Below are 9,717 nucleotides of genomic sequence, written 5' to 3' on the forward strand. Positions count from 1 at the left end.
TTACATGTACTCTTACTGGCATTCCTCTGGCCTTGAATCATGTTGTAATTTTGATAGTGGCAGAACTCTAATGGTTAAAAGGATTTAATTGTATCACAGATATGACAATCTGTGTACTATTAAGTCTACTGAGGAATTGAAAGCTTTTATGAATGTGTAAAATCAAACAGGATGTATGTAAAACCTCTGTCAGTAAGGTTTTCTGGTACATAAAGAAAATTAAAGCCAAATAACAGAAATTCTTTATGCCACACGATCCACTTATGAATTTTGAGTAATAATTTCTCTATCAAGTTATCGCCTGCAGATAAAATAATGCCCATTACAAGGTTGGCATGAGTGAATATTTAATTAATGGCTTCAGTAGACCAAAACTTCAGTAAAAATCAGTAATATTAATATCCTCTCCTAGAGAATTAAAACTTCTCTTTGAAGTGATAACATCTTCACCTTCCAATTAACAAACATAAAATGTTTAGTGCTGGACACTTACCAGAAAATTATAACAAATATGGAGCAGCACTGGCACAGTTAATAAAAATATAAATATAAATAATGTCATGGGATCACATATGTTCAATTAAACACCAGCAAAGTGTGAACTAGAGATTCGAGACATACAGTATATGTTTTTAATTTTCTTCTCAATTTTTTAAAAATGAAAACAAACATAATAATTTCTGATTTTATGTGCTAATCATTTAACTAAAATAATTTAATAATAATATAAAGAATATTTTACTGCTACAGATTATAATAACACTTAAATATTTGCATACTAATAATATTAATGCTTATATGACTATATTCAGGAACTGCAACACAGCATTAACCATTTGTCAGAATTAGATAACTATTGCAGTAAAATCAAATAATTCTGTGGCTTACAAAATAAAAATTCCACTCTGAGATGAAATAGTTATCTAAGGCATTTATCAACACAAGTTACACAATGATTTGCGATGGATCAAAGTTTTACTTTATCATTTTCATATAAAAATTTCATCAAAAACTTTCAGCAAAAGTTAACTGAAGTTGAGGATATCACACTGAAAATTTTCTTCTTAAAATGGATGTAACATCTATTGCTTCCACTTGTCATTCTCATAAGAACTACACAGAAGCTCATGTAAAACTACAAATACTCTAAGAGGTATATTTAAATATGGGTCTCAGATATTATTTGTGACTAACCCCAGCAAATGAACAATCAAAATCTTGTAAAGACATGGTAATACATTTCTTAAATATCTCTGAGTAGAGCATTAACGTATCATTTATAGCTAACCTCTCCAAATAAACTCCTTTGATATTTTTAGATAAGATCTTAATAACTTTGTCTTCCTTCTTTCCTTCCTTCCTTTCTTTCTTCCTTCCTTCCTTCCTTCCTTCCTTCCTTCCTTCCTTCCTTCCTTCCTTCCTTCCCTCCTTCCTTCCTTCCTTCCCTCCCTCCCTCCTTCTCTCTCCCTGTCTCTTTCTCTCACTTTCCTTCTTGTGCTAATGTTTGAACTTAAGCCTTTTTATCTGATTTGTAAATGCTCTACCACTTGAGCTATGCCTCTAGCCCAAATAATTTAACTTTCAATTCTTGTTCTTTTAAATAATTTCCTCAAATTCTAAGACACTGTTGGTAAGAATGTAAATTAGTGCGTCCATTATGGAAGCATCTCCAAAAATTGAAAATAAAACTACTTTATAACATGTGTGTATATATATGTGTGTGTGTGTGTATAAAATCCAGTGATGCCACCCAAAATTTATATTAAAGAACATGAATCAGGATATAATAATTATTTCTTCACACCCATATTTCTTGAAGCACTATTCACAAGAGCTAGGTTATGTAGAAAGTTCAGATGCCCCATAATCAAAAAATAGATCAATTAAATGTTATGTATACTACATAGTTTACATGTTATTTAAACTACATATTATATGTGTGCATATGCACACTAGAATTTTATTCATCCATCAAGAAGAATGAAAATATGTCATTTTGAGGGAAAATGGATGGTTTTGGAAAAAGTCATGTTAAATTAAGTAAGCCAGGCCTCAAAAAGCAAAGGATATATGCCCTTCAGACCTAAAATATAAGCATATATGCAAGCACATATGGGCTATATGCATAACAATTCCTCAAACTGGTGGATGTTAGACCTAAAATATAAGTAAATATTTAAACACATAAACACATATGGGATATCTATCTTTCTAACTATAATATTTATATAATATATAAATAAAATCAAACTGACTAAACTATGATCAGATTTCATTCAGTACTCTTTGAACATCTAGCAGTATAACAAAAATCAATATCATGAAGATGATATATCACTGGGGGAAAAGGATAAGAAACAGAGGTAGACAAATGGAATGAGGAATGGTGACTGAATATAATCATAATACTAAATAAACACACATAAAATTTGCTTATGTAACTGTAACTCATCTGTACCGTATTTTCATAATAAAAAAAACTTGTTTAAAAATGAATTAACATAGTTAAGGAGATGGATGGGATTGGAATAGATAAGGAGAAGAATGATTGAAGAGATGATATTGATCAAGATGCATTGCACATACTCATGGATAAGTTAAATTAAAACTTCCTGTACAACAATATTAAAGAGACAATAATGAGAAAAATATTTTCTCATGGGGTAACCATTAAATACAGTTCAAATAGCATATAATAATCTTCAATGTTTCATCAAACACTATATTGAAATATATTTTAAAATAAAGCATAAAAATAATTCTATTAATTGAATTATATGAAACATAAATGTCTTTATATTATTTTCTTTATCTCATGATTACATTCTAAATCATAGAGCGGAACGTGACTGGGAAGTGCTTTCTCTTTCTTAATTTTTTTTCCTGTAAACAATACAGGCATGAAAAGCCCAATTGGAATCTAGTACACAGTGGAGATGAGGAGATGGAGCTCAGAATCTAAAGGTATCAAAATGTCTACCACTTACAGGAAGAAAAATTACAAAGAAAACTGAGAACTAAATAGGAAGAGGGTCCTGAATACTAATGCAATTCAGAAAATGGCTAATTATTTCAAATGTGTGAAATTATGTCAGACACTCACACAAGGGCCTGGAATAGAGCTTGTCACCTACAAGCCTCACTAGAAAGTCACAGTGGATTACAGAATTCCAGAAGTTCTTGCCTTATTACTGGGAAATAGCTATCCCCAGACAGAACATTGAAATTACCTAATAAATACAAGACAAGACAAAAAAAATCAACATTTTTTGTTTAACTCTGTGTTTCAGAACAAAGCTGAAGAATTTTATTAAAAAAATAATAACTATTCAGCACACAATAGACTAATGCTTGTAATGTTCGCCATCTCAGTGAAATTAATCAGGCTTAAAAAATAGCAAGAAAACTTTGGTTATAATGAGAAGAAAATCAATTAAAACCAACACAGAACTAGCACAGGTGTTCAAATTAACAAGAAAGACCATAAATAGCATTATTATAACTGTTTTCCATATGCTCTCAATTAAAAAGAGACATGAAAGATTTAAAAATAAATTTCAAATGGTTTTTAAGAGATACAATCATAGGATCTGAGTTTCCCTACTTTAGATATGATAGATAACGGGAGACCATGACATGCGAGAAGACTAGTCATCATGAACTTGAAGCTACTGGAATAGAAATTATCAGAAAGGATATATTGTGAAATTAAAAAAAATTAAAACTGACAAAGACTGATGAAATATGAAAATAATATTTATATATAATTAGAGTCTTTGAAATTAAGTGATAAGAAGCAAACAGGTTTATAAAATTATATCCCAAAGTTTTATGTTGCCCCAAATTATAAACGTGTAATCCAAATCTCAACAAATCTTGAACCAAGGAAAAGACAGTATAACAGTACACCAAACTCTAATTTTTCCAAACTCATAGCTAAAGAAAAAAGAGCCTTGAAATCAGTAAGAAAGAATGTATTATGTAAGGAAAGAAATAAAAATGATTAAACCATATTTCTATCTCCATCTCTCCTCACAAAATCTAAATGCAATTTTTAAATGAAGATTTGTATATAAAGAATAGAAATACAATTAAACTAAAACACTCACTCAGAGCATATTTTGAAAATAAATTTGAAGTAAAGATATTGTCACATACAGAAAATTTCTATGTGATTTTTTCATATATATTTTTCATATATATTGTTATCATAAAAATACTGGACAGAAGGGTTACAGTTACATGAGTAAGGTAATGAGTACATTTCCTATTGAGCATTGTTACCTCCTCCTTTGTTTTCTCCCCTACCATCCCTTCCCTCTGCAACTCCTCTATCCCCTATTTCTTTTAGAATGTGTGTGTGTGTGTGTTTGTGTGTGTGTGTGTGTGAAAGGTTATATTTGTAAAGAAGTAAAACTACAACAGATGGAACCATGTACCTATTGATCTTGTTAGAGGCCTTAGGTTCAATTCCCATCATCACTAAAAACAAAACAAAACAAAATATAATGGAAAGTACTTGTAACAACATTGGTGTGATTTCCTCCCTCTCTTTAGACTTATATAAAAGTACTGTTTTGGATTTAGGCTAAGTGAAATAGTTCATGCCTACATGGGGAGGCAGAAATCAGAAGAATGAAGGATCAAGCTCTAGCAAGAATAAGCCCACAAGATTCATGTCTCAGTCAATAAAAAGTTGGGCATGGTCATGCCTTCTTGCCTAGCCAGCCAGAGAGTATAGATATAAAAAATTGAGATCTAGCCTAGCCCAGGCAGAGTGAAAGATCCCATTTGATTCTGGTGTCCTGCATCTTGTATATACATTTTTCTAATTTGGGGAGGGGAAGGGAAATAACAAAATGCTGAAATAAGGTTACAAGATGACCCACTGTAACAAAGAGACGTACAAAACACTATGTTGAAAATGAACTTTACAAAATTGGGGAGGTGGGGAGGAAAGGAGGGTGTAACAATGCTTGATAGGAAATGGATTCATTACCTTGTTCATATAACTGTAACCCCTCTGTAGAGTATCTTTACAATAAAAAAATTAGAAAAAGATAGGTAGATACAGAATCCAGGATGATTGAGACTTAACAATCCAGCAGGCTTGGGAAAGAAAGAAATTAAGAAAGAAGGAAAGAGAGAAAGAGAAAAAAGAGAGAGAAAGAAAGAAAGAAAGAAGGGAAGGAAGGAAACAATGGTAATAAAATGGCTTGGAGGCACAGATCAAGTAGAAGGGTGTCTATCAAACAGGAGGCTCGTAGTCCAAAACACACACTACCATCCATCCATTCACCCATCCATCCATCCATACACACACGTACATACATTCACACTTAGGTACGTACTGTTTAGACAAAAATACTAAATTATTTTGAGATACGTAGCAAATAAATGTAAAAACAATTAGAAAAAGCTTGTAGAAACAGGATGAACATAGCTACAATCGTGCTCAGAGATTCCAACCATCTAGGAGCCAGGATTTTGTGTTGGCTGGAGTGGGAGTAACAAGATGGCGGCCTGGGCGGAGTGACTGGGGGCCGAAGCCGGCAGCCCTGGCTGGGCAGTGTTACCCCGCCCCTGCCCTAACCTAACCCGGGCCTCCCCTCCAGCCAGCGGCGGCGGCCTGGCCCTGGTAACCGTGTCCCACCCCCCAGCCACCCTGCCGCGGCCTGGTGGAGCAGGACCCAGCAGGCAGGCAGGCCGAGCGGCAGGGACCGATTCTCCTGGGCCCTGCGACGCCAGGACAGACTTCCGTTCTCCATCTCCCGTCGCCCAGTTGGGCTTGGCGCCGCCGGGCGCGCCGGCCCCCCGGGGGAAGCCTCCTCCGTCAGCCCCTTGGAGGTGTCCAAGGCTAGGCCCCAGCCCCCATGTTCGCGTTTCGGGATGGCGAGCAGCAGCGGCTCCAAGGCCGAATTTATGGTCGGAGGGAAATACAAACTGGTGCGGAAGATCGGGTCCGGCTCCTTCGGGGACATTTACCTAGCGATTAACATCACCAACGGCGAGGAGGTGGCAGTGAAGCTAGAATCGCAGAAGGCCAGGCATCCCCAGTTGCTGTATGAGAGCAAACTCTATAAGATTCTTCAAGGTGGGGTCGGTATCCCGCACATACGCTGGTATGGTCAGGAAAAGGACTGTAACGTGCTAGTCATGGATCTTCTGGGACCCAGCCTTGAAGACCTCTTCAATTTCTGTTCAAGGAGGTTCACCATGAAAACTGTACTTATGTTAGCTGACCAGATGATCAGTAGAATCGAATATGTGCATACAAAGAATTTTATACACAGAGACATTAAGCCAGATAATTTCCTCATGGGTATTGGGCGTCACTGTAATAAGTTATTCCTTATTGATTTCGGTTTGGCCAAGAAGTACAGAGACAACAGAACCAGGCAGCACATACCATACAGAGAAGACAAAAACCTCACTGGCACTGCCCGGTATGCTAGCATCAACGCACATCTTGGTATTGAGCAGAGTCGCCGAGATGATATGGAATCATTAGGATATGTCTTGATGTATTTTAATAGAACCAGTCTGCCATGGCAGGGACTAAAGGCTGCAACAAAGAAACAGAAATATGAAAAGATTAGTGAAAAGAAGATGTCCACTCCTGTTGAAGCTTTATGTAAGGGGTTTCCTGCAGAATTTGCCATGTACTTAAACTATTGTCGTAGGCTGCGCTTCGAGGAAGCCCCGGATTACATATACCTGAGGCAGCTATTTCGCATCCTTTTCAGGACCCTGAACCACCAATATGACTACACATTTGATTGGACAATGTTAAAGCAGAAAGCCGCACAGCAGGCAGCCTCTTCCAGTGGTCAGGGTCAGCAGGCCCCAACCCCCACAGGTTTCTAAGCATGAATTGAGGAGCATAAGAAGCAGAGCAGATGATCAGAGCAGCAATTTGTTTCTCCCCAAATCTAGAAATTTTAGTTCATATATACACTAGCCAGTGGCTGTGGACAACCATTTACTTCGTGTAAAAAACTTAATTGCAGTATAAACTGGCTCCGGGCAGCATTGGTGATACTGTGTCCTGAGTTGTAGCCGCTATAATGGTGAATACTAACTGAGATAGTGAAACATGGTGTCTGGTTTTCTGTTGCCTTTTTTTTCCAAGTGGAAAAGTTAACTAAATGGTTAACGTACACGAATTGGTGGAGGAATTGTGCATATGCCAATCTTGTGCTAAAACCTTTCTTTTGAACTATACTGCTTTGAGATCTCATTTCAGAAGAATGGCATGAACAGTCTTCAGTTGTGATAGTTGTAAATGCTCACAATTGTGCATTCTTAGGGTGTCCATCCCTGGGGTTTGCAAGTTGTTCACTTAAAACATTATTTCAGTGGTTGGCTTCTTGTTTGCAAGACATGGTAACAACCAAAGATTCCAATGTTTGAGCATATGAAAGACTCTGCCTGCTTACCTGTGCTAGAAATAATAGCATCTAGCATGAAGACTTAAGAAAACTTAGTGAATACTAGATTATCCTTGGGATTCAGCATTAACTCTATAATGTTCTTGGTATTAAAAAAAACAAAAGCATATTTGTCACAGAAATTTAGTTAACAGCTTACCATTGAACATGTATGTATGTTGCTTAGATAAATCACTAAATAAAAAAATCTAAATAGAAAAGACTATATGAACCAGTAAGAGTAGAGAATAGACATTCAGCATGCACACTTAGAGTTCCCCACATAAAGGATTTTCTGAGCCATAAAATTTTATTAAAGACAGTTTAATTGATACAAACAAAAGATCTCAGGTTCTAACATAACTATGTAATTCAGTTAGAACTCAATAAGAGAAAGTCAGCTACATGTATTCCAAATATTAGAAAACCAAACAACACATTTCTGAAGAGATCATATGTCAAAGAATAAATCCAAAGAGATGTTAGAGAATATTTGGAATTGATTATAAATATAAACGCAACTGTCAGAAGCTCATCTGAGTGGGGAAAATAAAGAACTATGCTGTCAGGTGTTATTGTTGCTAATTAAAGCATAAAAACAAAACAAAATCCACTCATTCTATCTTGTTATGGTGACTCAAATCTAAAAATAGGTGTAATGCTGATTCCTTCTGTTCTATTTTTTCTGAGGAACAGCAAACCAGTGGAGAGTCAGTAGAATTGACCCCAATGTTATCTTTCTATTAAGGTTCTCAATAGATTTATAGACATATGATGGAAGAATGGAGCAGAGCATAAGAAGAGAAAAAGTACTGGGTGCTATGTCAAAGTCTGCTTTAATTGCTAGCACCTCTGCACATGCTATCTCTGGAGGTATGGAGAACAGACTTCAAAGTTTGAGCAGGGGGATCTATGAATGAAGGTGCCAGGGCTAGGGAAGTCCTCAAACATGTGAAAGTCAATGTTCAAAGTGGGCCTAGAGACCTGAAATGCAACTCTTTTCTGATAGTGAAGTGAAAAAGTGTGGTGTGGGAAGGCAAGCTTTCTTCTATTAGGCAAAGCCTTTGTGTCTGTGGCTGGGCCTGAAAGATCACATGTGAGTTTTTAACTAGAAGCTGGACTCAATATAAACAAAGACAATATGTAGATTTATAGCATTAAACATCTCTACTGAAAGAAGAAAGGTCTTTAATCCATGTCCTCATCATTTACCTGAAGAAACTAGGAGTGTGGGAGTAAGTATAAATCCTATGAAAGAAGAAAAACAGGTTCCAGTATAAGAGAATTAAGTAGATGGTAGAAAAATTATTATTTTTTGAAAGATGTTTTCTTGTTGTTGTTGTTGTTGACTCATGGCTCAGACCAAAAACATTCTGTAATCTCTTACATAGCTAGTACTTGAGGTGTTTGTCATTGTACCTAGCCTAAAGATGTTTCAAGAAATAGGTAAGTGTAATCAATAAACCTCTATTCATTTAACTCAGAAAGAACAGAGAAAAAACTGGAATTGCTTACACTATGCAAATAAGATGGCATGTAGATGCTACAGATATTGAAATTATAACAAGGATCCAACAAGAGTGGCTCATGCCTATATACCTGTCTATTTAGAATGCTGAGAATAAGAACATCATAGTTCAAAAGCCAGCTGGGCTTAAAAGTCCAAGAGATTCATTGTATAGGTAGCAAGATTTTCTCCTATTGTACATATTTCCTCTTCCTTCTAGTGACTTTCCTTTGCTGTGAGAACCATTTTAATTTAATTTAATTTAATCCTCTTTACCATTTCTTGACATTATTTGTTGAGCTACTGGAGTTTATAGTCTATGCCAGTATTCTCCAGTATTATCCCTATTCTTCCTTGTTGTAGTTTCAGTTTCAGGTCTTACATTAAAGACTTTGAATGGACAGTTTCTGGGCAGGAAATAGGGACTTGTTTCAGTCTTCTGCATAAGTATGTCCAGTTTTTAGACTATAGCCATATTAATTTATTACTCAATCCTCTATTCTATCCCACTGTCTTGGTGTTTGTTTTTGTGGCAATTCAATACTGTTTATGTCACTATGGTTCTATTATATAATTTGAAGTAAAGGATTTCTCTATATCAGTTAAGAAAACAATAATATCTAAATTGCCAAGAAAAGTTAGAAGAGGGTACTTGGTCAAAATAGCACACACATTTCCCTTGATTAGAAATGGATACAGGAGTATCAACTGGAAAAAAAGGACATTTGCTGCTTAGAACCTATCCTTGAGTGATCAGAGGAAGCAAAATTGGTATTGTCA

The 9,717-nt window shown here is 35.7% G+C and overlaps 1 pseudogene across 1 annotated transcript; it reads left to right on the forward strand.

Annotated features, from left to right (window-relative positions):
- Positions 1-5,714: 5,714 nt before the first annotated feature.
- On the forward strand, positions 5,715-6,945 carry LOC105993205 (annotated as a pseudogene). Its single transcript, XR_001175440.1, has one exon. The product of XR_001175440.1 is annotated as a casein kinase I isoform alpha pseudogene (transcript).
- The last annotated feature ends 2,772 nt before the right edge of the window (positions 6,946-9,717 follow it).

Source organism: Dipodomys ordii, unplaced genomic scaffold (assembly GCF_000151885.1).
Source record: "Dipodomys ordii isolate 6190 unplaced genomic scaffold, Dord_2.0 Scaffold93, whole genome shotgun sequence".
NCBI lineage: Eukaryota > Metazoa > Chordata > Mammalia > Rodentia > Heteromyidae > Dipodomys > Dipodomys ordii.